This window comes from Odocoileus virginianus, chromosome 12 (assembly GCF_023699985.2).
Source record: "Odocoileus virginianus isolate 20LAN1187 ecotype Illinois chromosome 12, Ovbor_1.2, whole genome shotgun sequence".
In the NCBI taxonomy this organism is placed as follows: domain Eukaryota; kingdom Metazoa; phylum Chordata; class Mammalia; order Artiodactyla; family Cervidae; genus Odocoileus; species Odocoileus virginianus.
Window position 1 is genome coordinate 62627027 of NC_069685.1, and position 23432 is coordinate 62650458.

Sequence of the window (23432 nt, forward strand, 5' to 3'; positions counted from 1 at the left end):
CACCACTCTCCATCCCCCTTTCTCCGTCTTATTCCTCTCTGCCTGACCTTGTGTTGGATGTTCATTGGACCACGACAGCAAAGATTTTGGATTCACAGCATCTAACCATGCCTGACACATAGTAGGTGCTCATAAATAAATCCTCCACTGAAGGAATGGCTCTTGTTAAATAGCGTCAGTTCTCCAAGCCTTCGCTTCTCATCTGGAAGGCATTCATTGAACGGGTGAGCATCCATTCATCCATTCATTCAATCACTGAGACCCTGTGATGCACCAGGCACTGTGCGCAACTCTAAGAACCAAAGCTGTCCAAGTGTGAGTGGCCCGTGACCTCCAGACTGGGTATCTTTTCATCTGGTTAAGGAGTAAATTCCTAATTCTCAAAGTGGATCATATTCATGATTATTTGACATCCAAACAGGTGGATCTGTACCCAGTCTCCTCACCCTTAATAAAACAATAGCCGGCCTTACTTTTGTTGTCTGCCATTGCCAGATCTAGTCGGGGAAGAAGTGGGGATAAAGGAGGATGGTGGTCCCTCGTGCAGGCATTGTGAGAGGAGCATCAGATGGTGGAGAGTCAGGTGTGTTCCCAGTGCCCATGGTTTCTGGAGGAGCCTGGGTCCACCCGGCCAGTTGGGAGAAGGTCAGCGATTCCACCAGCAGGTTTGTAAACACGTCACCTGTTGGAAGAGACCAGCGGCGTGTGTCCAGGCCTTCAGAGACTGGTTGGCCTTGGCTCAGCTACCAACCTAACCCTGCCCATTTGTATGTCTCAGAGCTAACTGCACTCTGCCATTTCAAGTACAGCATCCATTGCATCCAAAACTCACCCTTCTATGTGACAACCCATTTTCACCCATCATGGATCAGCGCTTGCTCTCTGCTGCCAGCCTGGGTTCAGATCCTGGCTTGGCCACCTACTGGCTGTATGACCTCAGGCAAACTGCTTAGCCTGTCTGCGCGTCTTCCTTCATCTGTGAAACAGGGATGATAACAACACCTACCTTTAACGGGTTATTAAGAGGAGAAAATGAGTCAATACATGTAAAGCCCTTAGACTAGGACTTGGTACTGTTGACACTGGGCAAGGATTTGCCATTTTGATGGTCGTTGTCATCTGTGTTGTAGGTGTCTGACTTTGTTTAATGAAGAGCCCAGTCTGGAGGTCAAAGGGTATAAGTCTTTTTGCAAAAGTTGAATTTGCATGGGGCCATGGGTTGAGAGGTACTGATTCCCAGGAGGGATTGTTCTGGAGTCTCCCTCTCAGTACCTAGCTCTTTGCTTCCCTGTAACAGTATTAGACACCCACACCCTAGCCGTGGACTCATGTGGGCAGCATTGGCTTCCTCTCTCCTCCTAGACTCTGGACACGCCCGTGTGATTTGCTCTGGCCATTGGGCTCTTAGCAGACATGATGCAGGCAAAGGCTGGAAATGTGTTTGCCCCTCTCTGGTGATGGGGGGGCAGGCCATTTGTTATGCAGCGTTATCATGCTAATAGCTAACCGATACATCTGCCAATGCATTGCCACCAAGGGATTCTTGTGATGATAAATGAGAGAGTGCATGCAGTGTTTAGTACAATGATAGACACATAGTAAGCCTTCAACTACCCTTAACTATTTTCATCACATCCTCATCATCTTCACCAGTATACCCTCTCCCTCAACTGGGGCCAAGGTTCTCTTTCCCCCTAACTCGAGGTCAAGTACCTTTCAAGGACCCAGCATGCATCCCCAGCCGCTTCTCCACCTGCCTCTCCTTGATGTTCTGAAGAAATGAGAAAGAAGTGTTAAATTTGTTCTTGGCTACTTTTCCTTGCAACTCCCAGAGGCCCTGCTTACAAACTGAATCAGTTATCAGCTAGTTAGGCTGGCGGTCCCCGGAGGTGCCGCTTGAATACAGATAGGGACCCATGCATTATTCAGTGCAAAGACGGGCAGAAATGAGCAATGCGTCCAAAGCCAGAACAGCAGTGGCAGTAAGGGAATAATTAGCGAGCTGTCACTTGTCCCTGTCACTGTTTCCTCCCTTAACACATGAGGGAAAATAAAAAAATAAAAAAATAATTTTTTTTTTTTTAAGGGAGAAGAAAAAAGGCAGGGAAGATCTTCTTGCTTCTTGAGGCAGCTGGTAGGTTAAAATGTGACACTCAGGAAGCTTGAAGCAAGGGCTGTGGTTTGTCTCAAAAAATCTGTGGCCTGGGGACCCCCCTCCCGTCCCCAATATTTTATCGAACTCCCCTTTCTGCTTCATGATTCATGAGCACTGGCCCCGGCCTTCCATTCAGATTTTCTGCACGTTTCCATAGCACTGGGAATTAATTTCTCCCCTCTCAGGAAGAGGTGGGGGTGCTGCTGGGAGAAGGTGAGGGGTGGGGAGGAGACGTGAGGGGCAGAACCACCCAGGCCCGCCAAGGTTTGAGGTGACCTTCCAGAAGGAGAACGGGATGAGGTTGACAAGACCTGCGCCTGGCTCCTTTGGGGACTGTGCGATTTGATTATTCATGAGTTTACGCGCACAGAAAGAAATCATTTTGTTGCGTGACTCCTCATCATTTCTTGTGGAAGCTATTTTTATTTATCTATTAATGTCTCGTTAGAATTTCTTTTTTTTTTTTTTTTTTATTTCTAGTGGTGTGTGCCGGTTGTTTTGCCACTTGGGGTGTCGAGCCAGACGAGAGAGGGTCTGAAACGTGTTGATGGCGGGGCCAGTTTTCTCAGATTTCCCCCTCCCTTTTCCCTTGGAAGAAGCGGTGGTGGGGGGTGGTTTGGATTGAGGACATTTGCTGGCTTGATTCATAGCTGTGCTTCCCGTTAGAGATGAGCTGGTTACCTTTGCGTAGAACTATTCCTTTCTGCAGTTCCGACTGCGTGAAACCCCAGTAGAAAGAATGGAGGAAAAAAAAAATGCTTTGTATAAGAAGAGTCAGAGAGAGGTGCTAGGTGGAAGCAGGGCTTGAGAAAGGGTATCAGGCTAGGTGATACCGAAGGACTTTCAAACTCAGGTCCCAGTGAGAGCCAAGGTTGTCCTTGTAGGATTCCCAGCTAGTAAACAAGTCACCCTTCCTTATAAAAATCTCAGCTTCCTTCCTGCGTAATGAGGGTCACTTGTGGATGGGAGATTTTGTCCTAAAAGCCCAGACAGAAATGAAATTCTCTCATGAAGCCATTAGCCCAGATTCAGTAAGTGCATGGCTTGCATACCACTGTTCCTTCACCCAGTGCCCAGGGCAGACATTGCTAATCAATCCTAGAACTTAACCCAGGGCAGCCATCTTGAATAGACCAGGCAGCCACATAGCATGCAGAATTAATCACTGGAACTGGAGCAATGAGAACTCTCATCAGCACACCTGGGTTTGGGAAGGGGCGGGCCCTTTAAGGGAATAAGGCCAGAATATCCCAAGGTACAGAGTTAGGGACTTCCCCAGTGGTCCAGTGGTTAAGACTCTGCTTCCAATGCAGGGGGCACGGGTTTGATCCCTGGTCAGGGAACTGAGATCCTACATGCCTCAAGGTGTGGCAAAGAAAAGAAAAAAAAAAAAAAGGTACAGAGTTAAATCTTGCTTTTAAAGATTACAAGTTCTGGATTAGAGAAATAAGAGTATTAACCCCAGAGGGAACTTAGCAATTTTGTGATCTTGGGCAAATTTCTCTGGAACTAAGGCCTCGGTTTTGACTTCAGGAAATGGGTGTAATACTAACTCATTAAGCAGGGTCCAGTGAGACACAGCATGCCAAACACAGAGCCCCGTGCCGAATGAGCTCCCCCAGTCCATCCCGCCCTTTCAGACTCTACATGTCCTTGACACATGTCATTCCTACAGCCTGGTGCGTCCCTTCTTCCCTGCTGATGCCACCCCAGGCCGAATGCCACCTTCCCCTGGGAGCCTTTAGGAGCCAACCATCTCAAGTCTGTGCAGGGTAAGTTATGCTTCTCCACTCACACGTCCTCTCTAGTTTTGCATTTGCTGTGCATGCTCAGAAATGAATGACTGATTTAATTTGTTCTCCCCCTTCCTGACTAGATCCGAGAGCCAGGGGATAGGCTGTCACCTCTGTGTCCCCAGCAGCCGGGGTAGAGATTGACACTTGGAAGAGATCCAGGAAGGGTGAGTTGAATGAAGGAAGGAATGATTTGCTGTGTGTCTCTGGGCAACCTCAGCCCCTCTCTGGGCCTGATGTTTGGCATTCAGCCCACTCGTAGACTTGAAGGTGACCTGGCTGTGGAAGGGGGAATCCCCAATCCCGGGGGGCACAGGCGGGGGGCACCACACTGATCAGCCTCCTCTTCGACTCTGTCACCAGCTCTCTGCCTCTGTTTTGGCCTCACAAAGCTGATGCTGAGAAGGAAGCTGGGGAAAAATTGACATAGAACTGTAGACCGTTGGTTAACCTTCTCTAATTTAAATTCTCCTGCTCCCTTTTAATATTTTGCAGCCAATGAATCTGCTGGCTTGTGGGGAGTGGTCTCAGATATTTTTGTGAGTCTTTGAAAAGCAGCGGGAAAGAGGTCGTGTATCAGAGAAAATGTGTGTCCCGTCTTTCTCTCCATATCTTCTTTCTGTCCCCCTTTGTCAGCGTCTCCTTCTTTTCCTGTCTTACTGTCTTGCTCTCCCTATCTATCTACACACGCACGCATGCACACGGAGTCTTTAAAGGTGAATAAGTACATGACCTTGCTCCCAACATTACCCCTCCTCGACACCTTTCTCCATCCTTCCTAAAGTGGCGTGCACGCATCAAGATCCTACCTCCCCATTTTCCACTTTCCCTTCCTTCTCCTTTGCTTCTCCACCCACTGGACTCTGCGAAGGAGAAGACTCCTCTTGCAGGCCGGGATATGCTTCAGTTTTAACATGTGGCCAAAGCAAACACCCTCATTGGAAGTTTGCTGGAAGATAATGGAGCCGGGGAGTGAGAAAGAGGCAGATCGAAAAAGAGCCAGCATCAAGGGGGAAGCAGCAAGGAGCTGGCAGCTGCTAAGGTCAGGAGCTGGGCTGTAACTGGCAGAGCCTCGGGACAGAGGATTCGGTGGCCAAGAGCCCAGTCCTCTTCTGGGAACCTGAGGATGACCAGGGATGTGGCACAGAAGTGGCTGCTTCTCCTGTCGGTTTTGGTCCTGGGGGCCGCCACGTCTCCTGTTAAGTTGACATTTACCAAGAACATCCTGCCTCTTGTGGGGAACACTCTGGTTCCCCGTGGGTGGGATGATTGCATGCAGCCCCATGACTCACTTGATCCTTTTGAACAAATTTTAATAGACTTTTTATTGAGGTGTAACTTAATTATAGTAAAGGGCACCAAGATGCAGCTAAGAACTCAATTAAATTTTTCACATGCATGCCTACCAGCCAGCTCAAGATGCAGCCCATTTCCAGACCCCCAGGCAGGACCCTTATGTTCCTCCCTGTTAACACCTGCCCTGATGTAACCACAGTCCTGACCTCTCTATCTTCTGTCCTCAAATGAATAGATTTATCCAGTGGTTTACCCCTTGGTATCAAACTTTCCCCTACTGTTATGTGTTCATCCTGTTGTTGCATGATCAGGAGTTTGTACTTTGTACTGTTGAATAGTATTCCATTGAATGAATATATCACAATTTATGTCACCATTGTACTGCTGATGAGCATTTGAGTTATCCAAATAAGGAGCTGCTATAAAATTCCATCTTGTATCTTTGGGTGGTTCTGAGCATTTTTTCCCTATAGTTTATATATCCAGGACTGGAATTGATGGGCCAAAGTATAGCACATGAGCATATAGCATAAATGTGTGTTTAGCTGTAGTAGGTAGTGCCATATGCTTTGTGAAGTGTGTGTGTGTGTGTGTGTGTGTGTGTGTGTGTGTGTGTATCTGAAGTGGCTGCAGGCATATTTTATTGCTTAGAGTGAGAACATATTTTTAAAAGTGATTCTATCTAAAATTAACTTGAAAAATATTAAGTCAATAATAGTATTGGTGAATAAGGTAACAGTGAGATGTGGCAGAGGCCATGGAGGCAGCAAGTGGCTGATATTCAGGGACCCCTGGAGTCCTCAATCATTGATTCAACATGATATTCAAATCATTTTTCAACACATACTTTATTGTTTTAGTTCCCTTATCTGTAAAATGAGGATGATGAAATATGCCCTCCTGGGGTTTAGTGAGGATTAAATGAGTTGGTGCATGTAAAGCTCTTCGAACACCACAAGGCACACAGTCAGTGCAAAACAATGTAAGCTATTATGGTTGTTGCTGCTTTTTTTAACACCTACTATGTGCCAGACAATAAGAATTCTACGGATGTTGTCTCAGGTATCCATGTATACAACCTGTGCATGTGAGGAAGGGGTGATTTGTTATCATCTCTGTTCTAGAAATGAGGAAACTTGAATCCAGAGAGGCTAAGTCCCCTGCCTCAGGCCGCACAGCTGAACAGTGGAATGGGAACTCAGGTCTATGTGGTTCCAAGATCCATATTCTCCTTTTCAGACCTGGAGGAGAGCCACTTCTTGGTCATCAACAAAACAATCAATTTTTGCAATGTTTTTATCATCAGGAATTGATCAGATGTAATTGAAAGTTCAAATATAAATGATATCATCATGGTAGAGAATTACTTTTCTCTCATGTAAATGAAGTCAGAAGAATAGTAGCTCCATGATGCTCTCAGAGATTCAGGCTCTCTCTAGCTGTTGTGCTACCATCTTTAAAGTGTGGCTTGCATCCTAATGCTCTCAAAATGACTGCTGGAGTTCCAGCCATCACACCCTCCATTCAGACTAGAAGAAAGGGAGAGTCTACTGATGAAAAGATAAGTGATAGCTCAGATTGCTTCCCTTACAAAGGGAGCTTTTCTGGAAGATACACCCAACAATAACATCTACTGACAAATTTTTAGTCAGAAGCTGTCACATGGCCATCTTACATGCAAGTAAGGTGGAAGGTATAGTCTTTCAATTGAGAAAATTATTACTTATCCTCTGAAAAATAAATCTTCTCTAGATAGAAGAGGTGAGTGGATATGTATGACCCATTGTAGCCCAAAGTGCAAATATTAACCCAGGGATCAAGAGTTTTTGTTTAACTAAGTGTAGAACCAGTCAGTCCTAAAGGAAATCAACCCTGAATATTCATTGGAAGGACTGATGCTGAAGCTAAAGCTCCAGTACTTCAGCCACCTGATGCAAAGAGCCGACTCATTAGAAAAGACCCTGATGCTGGGAAAGATTGAGGGCAGGAGGAAAAAGGGGCGGCAGATGAGATGGTCGGATGGCATCACTGACTCACTGGACATGAGTTTGAGCAGACTCTGGGAGATGGTGAAGGACAGGGAAGCCTGGCGTGCTGTAACTCCATGGGGTTGCAAAAATTCAGACACGACTTAGCAAACGAACAAACAGTAAAGAAAAGGATAGTAACTATAAAGTCACAATAAGCCCTATGGTCCTATGTGTGTGTGATAGATATATGTAACAGATATTATATATTGAATTATTATATATATTCAATTATTATTCAAAATATATAAATGTTAGAGGCCCGGGGAGGAGTTGCATATTGAGGATCACAGAGTAAACAAGTACCAACCCCAGGAATTGGGTCTTTGTCTCTGGACTCCAAGTCCAGTGTTATTTCAAGTATCCCAGGTTGCTTTTTCTCAGGAAAGACGTGGTACTTTCCTTCCATGACTATCCGGGTTTTTGAGCCTTGTATACAACGTAATCATTAGTGTAGATGACTGAGCAGTTCTGGTTTTCCTCGCTTCCAAAATATGTGGGGTAACACTTTCTGCATCCGTGCAGCGGGGTAAGGGCATGTGAATGGTGCTGGCCAATGAACTGGAGGAAGAACTGATGTTTTGTCAATTCTGGGCAGATATAATAACTAGCACCAGACCCCTCACAGCTCACTTTTCCCTCTGGCGCTCTGATCAGCAACTTTCAAGAAGGTGACTTCCTGTTAGATTGGATACCCAGAGGGGTATGGTGAGCAGGCTTCTTGCCAACTGGAGATGAACACAGAATGAGCAAGAAACAAACCTTTGCTGTTCCAGAGAGCTGAAGGTTGCTTGTTACTGTGATATAACATCTTTTATCTGAATGATACACCTAAGAGTCCTGTTTCTTTTACTGAATTCCAGATTAAGTGACCCAAACTGGGTTTGTGGGGCTGTTGAGAGTTTCTTCAGCTGTGCTTCTTGTGGGCAAACAGGAACCAAAACACATAGAAAATTGGAATAAGAGGGTTTCAACTTCTGGTTCCCAATACAGTAGCCTCTGGCCACATGTGGCTACTTAGAGTCAAATGAATTACAGTTAAATAAAATTAAACTTCAGTTCCTCCTTTCCACGAGCCACATTTCAGTGCTCAATAGCCAGGTGAAGCTAGCGGCTGCCGTGTTGGATGGTTGTTGTTTAGTCGATAAGTCATGTCTGACTTTTCTGTGACCCCATGGACACTAGCCCGCCTGGTTCCTCTGTCCATGGGATTTCCCAGGCAAGAATACTGGAGTGGGTTGCCATTTTCTTCTCCAGGGGATCTTCCTGACCTGGGAATCAAATCCGCATCTCCTGCATTAGCAGGTGGATTCTTTACCACTGAGCCCCAGGGAAGCCCATGTTGGATGGTACTGATGTAGAATGTTTCCATTGTTGTAGGACCTTCTCATGGCCAGTACTGGTTGAGTCCAGAATCCTCAGAACTGAGAAATAGTGCGGGTCTTAAAAAGATGGGATACATTACCTTAGAATGTTGGCATCTTGGTGTGATGAGTTCCCAAGATAGTCTTGATCATGGAGTAGAACAGTGCTCCTTCGGTTACCTTGAAATGACAAATGTTACCATTAAACCGTGGCTACCCACAAGGTGGGGTTGGGGGAGGGGGATCACTGAAGGATCCAAACTTGGATGAAGAGGCCAGCTAGCAGCAGAGCATCTCACCTTTGGACCATCAGGGTCGGCCTCCATCCACGTTAAGTAGAGGACATGGTGCCCAGAGCTGGTCAGGAAACGCCTAACAGGCTTTGAATGAGAAAGGCAAAGAAAGAGAGTTCTCTCACGTGAATGAGTTCAAGGGCGAGATGACTGACAGAGGACTCTGCATCCCCCGATCACAGGTTGACCATCACTGGATGACTGCAAGAGAGTCACTCCACCACCAGGAGCCTTGATCGCCTCATCTGTAAAATGGCAATAATAGCAGGTATTTATAGAGCTCTTATTCCCACCGGGCGACTTGCCAAGGATGTCATATGCTTCATCTGCTTTTTTATCCTCACAATAAACTCAGGAAGCAAGTTCTAAAATTACTTTTCCCCCTGTCGCTCTCCCACCACCCCCATTTTTTTAAACGATGGGCCCTGTCTCCCCAAGTTGAATGTGAACTGCTGGAAGGCAGTTCATCCTTTAATCCGGAACACCTGGTTGAGAGCAGATAATAACGGTTTCTCCTTCTCCCCTTTGGCGGGGGAATGTGAAGGTGAGTCTGAGTGAGGTGCCAACCCTTTCCCTCTTGCAAGACAGTTTTACTTCTCTCTTGTTATTTCCAGATTCACGGCTCCTTTAGGGAACATGGGAAAATTACATGAAGGTGGGCACGGTCAAGCAGATGGAATGTGTGTGACTTCCAGGCCGGAGAAATTAAGAACCAAGGCACAGTTCTCCACTCTTTTTTTTGCCCCGCTGCTAAGCACTTGTGCTATGGAGGTGCTGTAAGATCGAAGCTCCCTGGATTACTGACTTGCTTTGTGGACAGCTCCGGGAGAGCCTCTCAAACTCGCCATGAACTTTGTGAGAATGAGAAATAAGCATTGCTTCGTTAGGTCACTGAGGTTTGGGGCATTGTTTGTTACTGCGGCAAACCTGACCTATCCTGTCTAATACAATCAACTCTGAACCTGTTTCGTCCTCCCTAAGTCCTAGGGTGCTCCCACCTGGCACTCCTACTCTCCAGCATGGGATGGCTTATGCCTGTGGCCGATGGAGGGAGTCCTGGGTGGTCTGGACTGGGCTATCAAGGGGACACTACAAAGCCTAGATCACCGGAAGGGACCTCGACTCTCTTTGTCTCCTCATAAGCAGCTGTACCTTGGACACTTAAAGTCACTGGGTCCAGCACCACTAGAGTTTTTCCATGCACTTTACATGGATAGCCAGGAAGTTTTCAGAGACCACGTCTGTTTTTGAAGCTATCTCCTCTCTCCTTTGTTGGTCTGTCTAGTCAAAGCTATGGTTTTTCCAGTCGTCATGTATGGATATGAGAGTTGGACTATAAAGAAAGCTGAGCGCTGAAGAATTGATGCTTTTGAGCTGTGGTGTTGGAGAAGACTCTTGAGAGTCCTTTGGACTGCAAGGAGATCCAACCAGTCCATTCTAAAGGAAATCAGTCCTGAATATTCATTGGAAGGACTGATGCTGAAGCTGAAACTCCAATACTTTGGCTACCTAATGCGAAGAACTGACTCACTGGAAAAGACCCTGATGCTGGGAAAGATTGAAGGCGGGAGGAGAAGGGGACAACAGAGGATGAGATGGTTGGATGGCATCACCGATGCGATGGACATGAGTTTGAGCAAGCTCCGGGAGTTAGTGATGGACAGGGAGACCTGGCTTGCTGCAGTCCATAGGGTCACAAAGAGTCAGACACGACTGAGTGAATGAACTGAACTGAACCTCTCTCCTTGGGAATGAAGAGGGAAGAAAGTTCTCTTCAATGACATGTGTCCTGGGCATGTTCTGGTCCAGTCCCAGCATCCACGCTTTCCCAGAAAGCCCTGGGTTCTTCTGCATGGAGATGCTCAAGTCACTACAATTAGAGGCAGGAGCATGTGACCCAGGAAGAGGCTATCAGATGCTCCTCTGCCTGACCAAAGTGATTGGCTCAGAGGTGGGCATGGGAACTGAGCTGTCCAATCAGAGCAGATCTCAGGACTTTGGGGGCCTAAAACACTGCCTTTGCTCCTCACCGAGTAGGAATACAAGAGCAGATGGTTGTGAGCCCTACAAAGAGCCTGGGGGTAATCAGACTCAGAATGACTCCATGGGAGACAGATGACAGAAAATAATGGTGTTCTTCATGGGTGACATCACTGAATGGCTGGACCAAGTTTCACCCAGTACCTGAAATCTTCAACTTTTCTGCTTCATGAATCCAGGACCCTTCATTTTTGAGCTAACATGAATCAGATTTTCTGTTACAAAATCAATTGTCCTAACTGGACATATCACATACATCAGGGGACTAGACCTCTGTCAGCCCACGCTGTCCCCAGGATCCTAGAGCTACAGTCCCCAGAGATAATGGGATTATCCTGTCTGAAGCCAGGAGAGATACAGGATGCATCCAAGTTCACTCAGGAAGTCCCGGGAAGTTCCTGGCTCCTGACTTTCTGCCCAGAAGGGGAATCGTGCTGGATGTGGGCACATATTTAGAGAGGGAGATGGGAAGGAGTGAAAAGGGAAGAGAGAGAGTGAGAGAGAGAGAGATGCTCCTTTTGCAGGAGCGAGCGCTGGCTGCCTGTAGCATAAATACATGCAAATGTATTCAGAGAAGCTCTGCATGGCATGGGCAGATACAAGCAAAGTGAGGAGCAAGATTCATCTCAGTCCCAGGGATTCTGCCTCCGATAGGGTGCTCCTGTGGATGCCGGTGAAACCCTCATTATTCCTCATCTTTTCTCCAGTTGGTCCCCAAGTCCTGGCTGATTCTACTTAAAGAGCCATATCTCGAATCCGCCCCTCCTGAGCCCTGCACCAGGGCACTGGGTCCAATCTGCTGTGCTCTCAGGGAGCGATTCCCCTAGTCCAGACCCTCGGCTTCCTGTGTGAAGACTCCTCCGCACAGCTGAGCTTCGTAAGGGGCTGCTCAGAGGGGGCCATGCCCTTGATTAAGAGCTTCCAGTGGCTGCCCGTCCCAGGACAAAACCCAGGCTGCATATCCAAACATGCAAAGGCACTTCCTCCTCTTGGCCCCACGGGTTCCAAGCTCCCTCTCCTTTTGTACAATCTTCGGGTGTATCCTCAAGCCACAGGACTTTTGTGCATATCATTCTCCCTGCTGGAAAAGCCATTCCTTTTGGCCTGAGATAAAACTTCCCCCTCCACAAACCCACTTCAGAAGTCATTTCTGCTGTAGCATCTTCTCTCATCTTCTTAGACATACTGACTCTTTCCTCCCGTATATAATAATATATATTAATATGTAATAATACAATAATATGTAACAATCATAATAGTAAGAAGAAGTGCTCACTTTGGCCCCAGCATGATGCTGAGCATTTGATATGGGTTATCTGTCTCATCAAATCCTCCCCATATCCCTGCCAAGTAGACATCATAATAATTATTACCCCTTTCTACCATTTTATAGACAAGAAAATCATGGCTTGGTGAGATAAAGTTATTTGCCCGTGGCTCCACAGCTAGAAGGAAGCAGGGACTGTTTTCTAACCTGTTACGTGATTCTACCTGTAGGTTATATATTTAAGATGATTTACAGTTTATTGAGCACTCTTACATGTATAAAATAATTTGAGCTTCATGATGACCCAGGGAGGAACCTGTTCATCTCCTTCAGTTAACCATGGGCTTTGTGAGGACCATGTCAGTTTCTTAGACATCTTTGTAACCACAGCATTCATCCTGAATGTCTATATCAGTGTAGGTTAGATGGATGGATGGATAGTTGGGTAGGTGGGTATGTGGGAGGGTAATGAGTGGGTGGGTAGATGAGTGGATAGATGGATGGATGGAGGGATGCACAGGTGGGTGGATAAATGGATGATGAATAGATTAGTAGGTGGGTGGGTGGATAGGTAGATGGTTAGAGGGATGGGTGGATGGGTAGATGGATGGATGGATGAAGGGATGGATTGGGGGTGGGAGTTATGGAGGAATGGATGTGTGAATGGTTAGAAGGATGAGGGTTGGATGGATGGATGGATGGATGGGTGGATGGATGGAGGAAAGAATGAATCCATGGACAAATGGTCAGACAGATGAAGCAACAATCTCCAGTAAACTCCCCACTGTCCACTCTAATACTTCTCTGAATCTGATACCACAGCTGCCACTAGAGCTTTGTGAATGAGCCGAGGGATGCAAGCCCGCTGTATCCCGGCCATCTTCTCCCCTTCTTCTCCCCAGAGCCCTGCTCAGAGCAGAGGAGGTAATGAATTCTTTTGGAAAGGCTGTTTTTCGGCATCTCATCTCCATGCAGTGGCTGGGCCTAGCATTCTATGTACTTGTACTGGCTGGGACGCTGAATTCGCTGGAGATAGAACAAAAACAAGAGACTCAAGACCGGCATCGCCAACTCCCCGAGGGGGAAGGAGAGGTCCCATGTTACCCAGGGCTCCACAGCTGCCTCCCCCGACCACCATCGTCTGCTTTCTAAATAAACCCCCGAGACAGAGCCGTGTGGGGTTATAAATCAGCCGGAAATCAAATGCTAACATGTAAATAAATTGCAAATCAGCTGAGAAATTGGTTTCATTTTGAGACGATAAAGCACATTTCTCCCGCGCTGATTTTGTAAGGCGCCCCTTAAGAATTGTAATATTTCTGTGTGGTAATGATAAACATTAGCGAGTTGCTTTAGAAATGAAAAAATAGACAGCCTCTGGGGATTTGAAAAACATATGCACTTCAAATTTGAAAATCCAATTTAACTGTCCATTATAGGGAGAATAAAAAGGTAAGGATAGGATAATTTTGTAGTTACACAGCATTTGACTAAATCTGATTCCGCGATGACAGGCACACTTTAAAAGCTACAAGTCTGAATGCGAGGAGACAGCAAATCATTTATTTATGATTGTAATCTAGCTCCTGTCTCGCGAGTTAGCGACTGTACCGCTTGCTCCCTGGCTGCGGACGGCATGTGTACGCTTGTCAGCAAGCACTCTTAAAAAACACTTCTCACGGAATTTCTGGGTTTGGGAGGGAAAAAAAAACCATAAAGGAGAGAGAAGACAAAAGAGATCATCCTTGTCAAATTTACCCAAACAGGCAGATGTTGAAACTGTGAAAGTTTAGAAAGAAACAAATCTTTTGTTTCCCCCCTTAATTTCTGCTGAAAGCAACTGTGAAACGTGTGTGTGCGCGTGTGCAAGCGTGTATACACACTCACGTGTCCTTGTACTTAGATGTGACACTAAACATTCCCGGGGTGGAGACTTTGCAGTTGGAAAGTTCATGCTGCAAAACTTCACCTCGGTCGAATTTTTACAGAATGTTGTCCTCAGTCCTGCTGTCAGCATCGCTCTGGCGACATCATTCCACCCTTACCCCTATTCCCACGGGTGCCCCGCTCCTGCAGTTAAGATGCAAGCTTGTTTTCTCAAAATAGTTCAGGGTATCCCCAGAAACACACATGGAAGGTACCGGAAGTCTGTCCTGGAAGGAAAGGTCGGAGGGGCTAAAACAAATGCAGTTGGTTGTTTTTTTTTTTAATTCATGTACTTTATTATTTTTAAAATTTCATTTATTTATTTTTGGCCATGTTGCGGCTTCACTGTGGGCCACAGGCTTTCTCTAGTTGCAGTGCGTGGGGGGTTACCCTTCATTGTGTTTGCGGGCTTCTCTAGTTGCAGAGCATGGGCTCTAGGGTGTGTGGGCTTCCGTGGAAGTCCCCAAATGAAGTCTTTAAGTCTCCTTGCTTCTCCAAATGCATGACTCCATCAGTTACATAGTATTCATCTGAACCACTAAATAGTCGTCAGCGACTCTTCCCCATGGGAAGAGCTAGACCGTTTATGTGTCTGGGGTCTCGAAAGTCCCTCCATGCTATGAAAGATGTCCAATTACTCTGCCCATTTTACAGATGGAGAAACTGAGGCTCATCCAGGTTTAAGTTGCCTAAGATCACAAAACCAGTGTGAGGTTGAGCCTAGAGTTCGGCTGTCATCTGGTTTGCATCCTGTGACTGTCCTCCCTGTAACTGCATGCATTTACTTGTTCAGCCAAACAGATATTTGTTGAATGCCTCACGGGCGCCAGATGCTACTCTGGGTCATAGGGATACAGCGAGGGTAACAGACAAGCTTCTTCCTGGGGGGACTCACAGTGAGTGGAGGGCAATGAAAAAGAAGAAAGAAAAGGAATTAGATGGTTTCTGTGAATAAGTGCTTTGAAGAAAACCATATGGGGGTAGTGAAAAAAAGAGGATGATTTCATGAAGTGATGACTCTCAAGGGGGTCAGGAAGGGCTCTCTGAAAGGATGGTGAAGGAGGAGACCTTGGTGACAAGAAGGAGTCAGCTCCTTGGAGCCTGAGAGGCAGGAGGGCATTCAGGCAGAAGGAGCAGGAAGTGCAAAGGCCCTGGGGTGGGTGTGAGCTTGGGTTTGCTCAAGTAACAGCAGGTGTTTAGAGCAGTCGGAGGGCAGTGTGGAGGTGGCAGGGCTTGGTGGGGCGCTAGGGGAAGCCAGCAGGGAGTCTTAAGCCAGGGGGTAGCATTTAGCCTTTATAACTGCCCATGCAGGGGTACTGTGCCTGGCATTGAGTCGGTGAAAGCTGTGTGTACCTGCGTGCTTTGTCGTGTTCGTATCTTTGCGACCCCATGGACTACAGCCTGCCAGGCTCCTCTGTCCACAGGATTCTCCAGGCAACAATACTGACGTGAGTTACCATTTTCTACTCCAGGGGATCTTCCCGGCCCAGGGGTCGAACCCGCAACTCCTGTGTCTCCTGAATTGGCAGGCAGATTCCTCATGACTGAGCCACCTGGGAAGCCCCAGTGAAATCCCATAATCGCTGTTAATAGTTTGGCCTGCGTAAGACAGAGCAGAAGGCAGGCCCGGCTCCTGTCACCAAAATCGGATTTTCTTGCCCATACATGGCTTGGAGCAGCCTGACTCAGCCCTATGGAATGATGGCAGGGATTTATTCCCACTCATCTGGAGGTAAACTCATTTTTACCAGGGCCATTCAACCACCAAGTGAGAGAGAAAGGGAGGGGAGGGGAAGCGAGTTATTTCTTGTTCATGCAAAAGGAGGGTAAATGGAAGAAGAACTCCAAGGGGTAGATGAACACTTAGGGTGACCTGCAGGCCAGGTGTAGCAGTACATCATTTCTTTCTGGGGGGGTGGGGAGGGGTCAAAAATGAAAACCCCCACACACAGAGAAATGTCTCTGTCAAGTATGTTTGGATGACAAATAGGAAGAGGGTTGGGGAGCAGAACCACTTCTGTGTTCAAAAATCGCTGAAAACGTGGTCATGCCAGAGACTGATCATTCAAACGACTATTTGCAACAGTAATAATAAAACCAAGATTCATTGAATCCCGTTGCTCTGTGGTAGGATGTGGACCTGGAGTTTCATGGGCAGCGTCTACAGTTATGACAACAGCCATGTTGAGTTGCTCCTTTTAGTAATATGATCCCAAATTTGAAGCTAAGAAATTGAGTTTGGCAAGGACAGCCAACCTGTTAACAACCACAGAGAAACCAGCCGCCGACTCCAGATTCCAACCCAGCCTGTCCGGCTCCCAACCTGGTATCTTTCCACCCTGTGTCCTTCCCAACAAGGTCTCATTCTCTGACGCCCTCAAAGATGTGTTGCCATAAATATCTGTACAGTGGTTGAGAACATCTGGCACCCCATCAGACAACAAGAAATCTCTCTCACCCGGGTGGCGGGGGGGTTGTTGTAAATACCGGTCACGAACCCGTTGGAATCGTAGGATCTGGTGATGATTTTTTTTTTTTTCTGTGCTCAGTCTCTGCCTGTCACCCGGGAAGTTTACGCGAGATTTGATCAGAATTTCACGAAACCAGGCAGAGCCTGTGTGGAGCTGTCAGATGAAATAATTTGTCAGTGATGATTGTGTGAATTCGTAAATATTTATGAATTCACAAGTTATAAATGTGCAGCACTCGGGAGGGTGGAATTCGATGCTCACCAAGTCACAGATTACAATGAATATTTACAGAAACCCCAATCTGCTAATATTAGTTCTTTGTGCTTATGAAAAAAAAAAAGAAAAAGCCTTCTTGGGATTGTAACCCTTTCGGGCTCAAGTGACTGAGGGCAGGGAAGGAGAGCGCAAGAAATCGTTCGCCCAGTAAAAATAAAATAAAACCATGATACATTCCATTTGTGTCACATTTAGGATTCTCACCAGGTCCGCACATCGTTATGGCTCTCGCTCGCCTCTCTCAAGCTGTTTGCCGAGTCGTTTGGGAACTGAATTGGATTGAAAAAGCTCAAGATGGCAGGGGGTCAAAAGACCAATTTTTTTTTTTTTTAGTTTTTTTTTTTTTTATTTTTTAGTTCTTGCCGAGTGACCTGCCTTTTCTGAGGTCCCAGAGCCAAGTCTCTGAATCGCTCAGAATCCATTTCTACAAAGGGTAGCCTTTGTAAATTTCATTCCGGATGTAACCACCTTAATAACGCTTCCTGTTAAACTCGGTTGCCGGGAAGGCACAGAGCCCGAGGCTCGCTCTCTCTTTGTTAAAAAATATTAGTAAGCATTGGAGAGGTGTTAGAGACAGATCGACGTCGAGTTGACGCTTTCTCCTTGATGAAGTCGGAAGAAAATGAAAGCGAAAGCGAAGTCAACATGGAATGAGTTTCTTTCCATTCGCGGGAAGCCACACAGAATAGCATATGGTGGTTGGGATGGAGATGCTGGTGTGGGGTGGGGGTGGTGGTGGTGGGAGTTGGGTGGGGAGAGCTGTTTGTGGTTCATTAACCATGGATGACCTTGACTGAGGATGTCACTCTCAAGGCCTCAGTTAATATATCTGTGAAAGGGGGACAATAATTATACCTACTATTATGATAATAGTATTACTGTTATACTATAAGGGTTGATCCGACCAGGATGAAATGACCTAATGTCTGGAAAGCACAAGAACTGGCAAACAGTAAGTGTTCTCTCTGGGTTTATTGAGTAAATACATGAATAGGGACTAAATCCACCCCATGTGCTGTGTCATCAGGAGGGTGCATGGAGAGACGGTGAGATGGGAGCCCTGGGTGTCTGACCTCACTGAATGGATGGCCCCCGCCAGTCTCCCCTGTCGTCTGTGAAGGAAGGAAGGTTTCAGAGGTGAGAGCTGGACTGAATGACCTCAGGGGAGCCTGTATCTTACAGGGCCCCGTGAGCAGCTGTGGGCCAGGACAGGCTACATTCTCCCATGCAAAGGGCTCAACAAGACTTTTAGCATCCTGCATCCCACTTTTGACTTCCTAACACCCCCAGCCCATCTGCCAACCCCAGTCCAGGGCTCTGCTCTCTGGAGGGCAGTGCTTGGAAAGACTTCATCCTGGCCTGGCATGAAACTTTTCTCAAAGGCAGCTGGCGTTTTGAAAAGAAAAATAGTCACTGTCGAAGCTGTGTTCCAAACTGGAGTTTTCCTATATTGAGGATCAATGTGACTCTGCATCTTCTCAATGGCTATAGGACCCCCCAGCCTCAGTCTCCCCATCTGCAAAATGGGGACAAAAATCATTATCTACCTCTAACATTGTCATCCTGTATCTAAAGCCAGGGCCCGTGGTCCCTACCGGGACAAGTGACAACATGCCACCTGTGTGTCCAGCCCGTGCACTCAAGAGGCACAGGTGCCCACAGGGCGCAGGCTCAGAGCTGAGCATGTCTGCAGAAGTTCTGCCCAAAGGCATGCTCAGAGGAGGAGAGGACTGTCACCCTCCCAAGCTAGAATCCTCTTGGTGAGCAGGGAGCAGGGGGTTGAGGGGGCGGATGGGAACAAGCATGAATTAATCATCTTCTGTGCTCTCCTAAAACATCAAGGAACACAGTTATTAGTTATCTCTGCAACATTTAGGGTAACTTTTTTTTTTTTTAACAATCCAACTATCTTCCTTTCATAGATTATTATTGCTCTCATTCTGCAGATGGAGAAACCAAAGCACAAGTTTTTGAGGCATTACTAGCTGTTACGAAAAAGCAAAGCCACACAGATCTGGGAGATTTTAACAGCAGAGCATTTCTCATGATGTGTACCCTGCCATGGACATTTTTCCACCTTGTCTTCTAATGATAGCAGCAAATACGTGTCCTGCCAGGCAATTTTCCAAGCACTTTATATATGTGGTCACATTTTAATTTCCATGACTGCTAGGAGGTGGGTAATTTTATTCCCCTCAGCCTTACATCCGTGACAGCTGAGGTTCGGAGAGGTTAAGTAAGTAGCTGAGGGACACACTGCTGGAAGGCAAGGAAGGCAGGATTCAACTCAGAGGTTGATGCTGGTCCCTGGGCCCCTGAGACGACAGTAACAGTGAGTGTAGCCAGGACTGTAAGTCTTCGGGGGTTGGGATGGCTCTGCCATCATGCCCGCATCCAACGCAGAGCCTGGCATAGAGCATACACTTTGCAAATATTTATCAAATGAATTTAAAAAAATGAACCAGTCTCCTGATCTTTTAAAAAAATCTCAACTTATAAACAGACATGTCAGGGAGCAATTATTCACATTACTCAAGATGTCTTCATTTTATAAAAACGATTTACATCAGAGATCCTTTAAATAGCAAGTCCTCCAATGCATTTAAAAATATGATTCAATTTATAGCACAGGATTACACGCAAACTTTCAGAAGCCCTCACTTGAGTAATGGAATCTGGCTTGAACGTCATTCATGCATCTAGCTTTTCAACAAGCAACTACTGAGCACCTACTATGTAGCAGCATTCTGCAACAAACCAGGATTCAGTGGTAAACATCATCGCCCCAGCCCTCAAGGAACACCAAGTCTGGTGGGAAAGGCAGAGAAATAAACAGATGAATGCTCCAGTTGAGGAACAGATTGATGTTTTGGGAAACATGCTGGGTAAAGAGACTTCCCTGAAGAAGGGCAATGTGAGCTGGGTCTTGTGAGATGAACAGGAGTTCACCACTTAGCAATTCTCCTTATCTTGAGAAAATTGTCTTTTATATGTATTCAAATCCATAAGCAATATCGCTTCCAGTCAGGTGTGGTTGTATCTCATCCTCATGTCAGTATTTTCATACAATCTCTTTCAGTTGCTTCTCAAAATCAAAACAGTTATGGTGAGATGAGAATGGTGTGGAACTTTCCTATTGTGTTATTTTATTACAAAAGTAAAGTGTACACGCTTTAAAAAATACAAGCAAGTGGTAGTTCCCACCCCCAACATATCCAAGGTTAGTGGCTCAGCGTACATCCTCCAAGGTCTCTCCTTTGGTGAATGTGTAGTTTGTTTGAAAGAAGAAAAAGTTTCCATGACGTGATAACCGGCTCTTTCAAAAAGTATAACACAGAATATCTCTCCATATCGTTCACCATGTTTCTGCAGCTAGTCTTTAAATGCTCTGGGCTTTGCCATTCACGTGTGTTGGACAGCTAGGTTGTCCCAGTAGTTTTCTCCTAATGTAAATAATGCTGCATGGAAGATCCTCCTAGCCACATCCATGTTGTGCATATTCACGTTCATTTTCTTTACCACTCCATCCTTGCTAAGTAACATCATTAAGTCAAAGAATAGCCAAAGGGTGAGGCTCTGAGGGCAGGAGGCATGATCCTCACTTCACAAGAAGAAAAACGGCTAGTCGAGTTCTCAGAACCCGAGCCAGGTCTCCTGCGCCATCCGCCCCAAGCCTTCCCTCCACAGGTCCACCTGGGTCTCATACCATCAGAGGAAAAATCAACCCTACAGCCTCCGGAATCCTGTGAGGAGCGGAGGACTGGGCAGAGAGAGAGGGAGGTGTGAATTACCCGCGCGGCTTTTAATTCTGTGTTCCGATTCTGCTTATGGGCCTGGAGACGCCAACAGAGAGAACTGGTCCAAACAGAAACGTCTTGCCCTTCCACCCCACCCCAGAGGTCTCCTGCCAGCTAGCGGGGTGTCGCCTGAGAATCCCTTGTCAGACGCACAAGCTGGTCTGTTCAGGCAATCAGACAAGCAGTGCCCACTGGGCTTCTGCTGATGGGCCGAAGGCTCTGTCTCAAAGGGCACCTGAGACCTTGCCAGAGCCTGAGGGTATGCTCTTGCCCTAGACTTCAGTTTTCCCGAATATCGACGGAGGGTGGCATGCAGTGACTGGCAACGCCTCAGGTGCGGCTTTCTGGGCATGAATCCCAAGTTCCGGCTGGGACATCTTAGGATGTAGCTTAACCTCTCCGAACCTTTTATAGGCCAACAGAGATTTAAGGGTGCCTACTGTGTGGGGGTGGACACTGCTTCGGGGCTGGGGGTGCCAAAGTGAACCAGCAACCATGCTCCCCAGCAGCTCATGTCCAGGTTGGGGTCGAGGCTCAGACAATGAATGACCAGGCAAGGAAGCTGCCGATGGTGATAGGCACTCAGAAGAACAGAAACCCAGAAAAGTGGTGGAGAACGGCTGTGGGCGGAGCCACGGCTTTACACGTGGGTCTCCCAGAGGCCGTCACGTCTGAGATGAAACTGTGATAAATGAAGGACAATGGAAGTGGGTGAGGCGCGTGTGTTCTCCGTCCTGGAGACAAAACCGGAATCAACCAGTGAGCTCAGAAATGCTCGCTACAGGATCCAGCCCCGGGGGGTCTGATGTAATGCCTTTGGGGGCAGGGCCTGGGCATCAGCATTTTTAAAAAAGCTTTCCAGAAGGTTCTAACGTGCACCCAGGGTTGGAAACTAACAATTTCAGTTTCCAGGACAGTTTTTCAGGTGCGGGGGTGTGGAGAAGCAGAAACAAAGGCACAGAGGTGAGCTAGGGTTTGTCCTGTTTCCCCCGGAAAGGAGAACGGCCGGTGGAGCGTACTGAGCAGCGGTGGGCAGGGCGGGGCCGGGCGAGCACGCGGCTGGCGGAGAGACGGGGTTCGTCTTCGGGTGTGCGGGTAAACCCGGGGCCCCTCAGCTGTCTTCTTAGGAAAATGGGCTCATGAGGCTTCCGACCTCAGCACATCGTGAGAACGGAGAAGCCTGAGACGCAGAAGGTCAGCGCCACGCCTGAGGACGGCCCCAGGGGAAACAAAGAGAGCCGGTGGGTGCCGGGCTGCCGGGCTGAGTTCGGGGTGATACGAGGGCCAGGCCGCTGAAGAGGAAAGGCCGCGGTCTGGGGTGTCCCCTCAGACCTCCGTGGAAGACACTCCCGTCCAGCTGCTTCTTAACACAGGGCTTCCAAAGACGCCGTGGTTCTCGTGTTGGTCAAAACTGCAAAGGCGTGTCTGTGCGCTGAAGCCTCTGACAAGTCCTGCAGCCAAGAACTTTCTTAACTGAATCTGTTCAAACTTAGAGAAGCAAGGCTGGTTTGACCTCCCGGTGCAGGGGGGTAGGGGAAATGTCCCCGCTGCTCAGGGAGCCTCTCCAGACCTTCCCTACGGTGGTTCTCCTCTCCTCTCCCCATCATTCTCCCTTCTGTCACCCAGGGCTTTCTCCCTCATAGCACTCGTCATGAGGCGAACTTAACTTGCTTGTTCATTTGTTTACCGGTTACATATAGACAGGGACATGGTCTATCTTAATGGCTGCGTGATTCCTGGGTGTTTAAAAACTATTGGTTGAATGAAGAAGTGGAAAGGTGGGAGCAAGAGAGAAGGGGGGAGAAAGAAGTGGGAAAGAGAAAGCAGGATGAAAAGATGGAAGGAAGGAGCGAAGGAGGGCAGGAAAGGAGAGAGGGAGGGAAGGGGATTAGAAGATTAGAAGAACTGGTGTTTCACAAACTCAGGTGGTTCCTGAACTTTTTTTTTTTTTTTGCCACACACGTGTTTATTGCACTAGGAATGCCGCTTGAGACAGAAAACGAAGCCCACAGGTGGTGGTGGGCTGACCCTGTTACAGAGGGAAGTGACCAGCAGCAGTCAAAGCCCCAGGCTGCTTTAGTGCTAGCCCATCTACACACACCATCCGATTGATTCACTTAAAAAAAAAAAGTCCAGCTTCTTACCTTCCCCCAGACAGCAGCAAGCTGATTACACGCACACGCTGGGCACCGCATGGCACTGTGTCACGGTTTTGCAGCCACAGCCAGGCCCGAAGTCTGCTGTTGGCACCTAGAACCCACCCGGGTGGTTGCTCAGCCCGTCTGCCTCCTGCACTGAGAGCCGCGGGTCCTCCAAGCACCAGCAGAACAGCCGGGCAAGGCTGCAAAGCCCGTGGTAGCGCCCTAGATCTGCATGAAAACATATGGATCTGAGAGGTGTGGGAGTCTGTCTTTTTTAAATTGCATCAAACCCTTCCCTTGCCTTGAGAGCGCTACATTTTTCAAAGCCACCGAACCCGGTGCCAGGCTGCAGTTTGCCTTTCCCGTTCACCTGCCTTCAGAGCGCCGAAAAATAATGAACACCCCCCCCCACCTCCCCTCCAGCCTGCAAAAGGCAGAAGGAAAACAAGCAGCCGCCTTCTTCCTAACCATTTAACATGTCTTGACGCCTTCTCTTCCCCCAAAGAAGGAACTGGCTTTTTTTTTTTTTTATATTCGTCTTTTTGCAAGAGGTGTTTGTGGCGTGCAGATCAAACCCCTTTATTCC

At 47.4% G+C, this 23432-nt stretch overlaps 2 long non-coding RNA genes across 2 annotated transcripts; one reads left to right on the forward strand and one right to left on the reverse strand.

The window, feature by feature from the left end:
- Positions 1-3836: 3836 nt before the first annotated feature.
- LOC139037820 (uncharacterized) lies at positions 3837-12669 on the forward strand. The gene is made up of 4 exons (XR_011490739.1): positions 3837-3927; positions 4032-4115; positions 9111-9196; positions 9543-12669. It is a non-coding gene; the product is annotated as an uncharacterized lncRNA (long non-coding RNA).
- On the reverse strand, positions 5506-23110 carry LOC139037819 (uncharacterized). The gene is made up of 3 exons (XR_011490738.1): positions 22850-23110; positions 8935-9173; positions 5506-8815 (listed from the first exon to the last, which is right to left on the reverse strand). It is a non-coding gene; the product is annotated as an uncharacterized lncRNA (long non-coding RNA).
- Positions 23111-23432: the final 322 nt, after the last annotated feature.